This window comes from Dromiciops gliroides, chromosome 4 (genome assembly GCF_019393635.1).
Source record: "Dromiciops gliroides isolate mDroGli1 chromosome 4, mDroGli1.pri, whole genome shotgun sequence".
In the NCBI taxonomy this organism is placed as follows: Eukaryota; Metazoa; Chordata; class Mammalia; order Microbiotheria; family Microbiotheriidae; genus Dromiciops; species Dromiciops gliroides.
The window spans coordinates 488643721-488645203 of NC_057864.1; positions in this window are offsets into that span (position 1 = coordinate 488643721).

Sequence of the window (1483 nt, forward strand, 5' to 3'; positions counted from 1 at the left end):
CATAAATCTGACAGATATACTATACCATGCTCTCTTAATTTGCGTATGGTATCACCGTTTATGTGTAAATCATCCACCCATTTTGGCCTTATTTTGGTTTATGGTGTGAGATGTTGGTTGATACCTAGTTTCTGTCATACTGCTTTCCAGTTTTCTCAGCAGTTTTTGTCAAATAATGAGTTTTTTTTCCAAAAGTTTGTATCTCTAGGTTTATCATATACTAGATTACTATAGTCATTCACTATAGTGTAATTTCTACTTATTCTAATCCACTGATCCATCTCTCTATTTCTTAGTCAGTACCATATTGTTTTGATAATTAGTTTTTTATAAAACAGTTTGAGATCTGGTACTGCTAGATCATTTGCACTTTTTCATTGATTTCCTTAATAAGGGAGCAGCTAGGTGGTGCAGTGGATAAAGCATGGGCCCTGGATTCAGGAGGACCTGAGTTCAAATCCGACCTCAGACACTTGACACTTACTAGCTGTGTGACCCTGGGTAAGTCACTTAACCCTCATTGCCCTGCAAAAAAAAAAAGAAAAAAGATTCTCTTAATATCCCTGAGCTTTTGTTCTTCCAGATGAATGTTGTTATTTTTCTAGCTCTATAAAATAATTTTTTAATATTTTCATTGACACTGAATAAATGGATTAATTTGGATAGGATTGTCATTTTTATTATATTGGCTTGTCCTACCCATGAGCAATTAATAGTTTCTCAATCATTTAGATTTGACTTTATTTGCGTGAGATGTATTTTATAGTTCTGTTCATATAGTTCCTGGATTTGCCTTGGTAGGTAGACTCTCAAGTATTTTATATTTTCCACAGTTATTTTTTTCATTGTTTTTTAAAATGGAATTTTTCTTTGTATCTCTTCCTGCTGGACTTTGTTGGTAATATATAGAAATGCTGATGATTTATGTGGGTTTATTTTGTATCCTCCAACTTTGCCAAATTTGTTAATAATTTCAAGTATTTTATTAGTTGATTCTCTAGAATTCTCTAAGTATACCATCATATCATCTGCAAAGTGATAGTTTTGTTTCCTCATTGCCTATTCTAATTCCTTTAATTTATTTTTCTTCTCATTTCTATAGCTAACATTTCTAGTACAATATTAAATAATAGAGGTTATAATAAACATTCTTGCTTCACCTCTTATTGTATTGAGAAGGCTTCTAGCTTATCCCCATTACAGATAATGCTTCCTTGCTGATGGTTTTAGATAAATATTACTTATTTTAAGTAATAAATATTACTTGCCATTTATTCCTATGCTCTCTAGTGTTTTCAGTATGAATGAGTGCTATATTTTTTCAAAGGCTTTTTCTTTATTGAGATAATCATATGATTTCTGTCAGTTTTGGTATTGAATGCTCAATTATGCTGATAGTTTTCTAAATGTTGAACCAGCCCTGCATTCCTGGAATAGATCCTACCTGGCCATAATGTATGATCCTTGTGATACACTGCTGTAA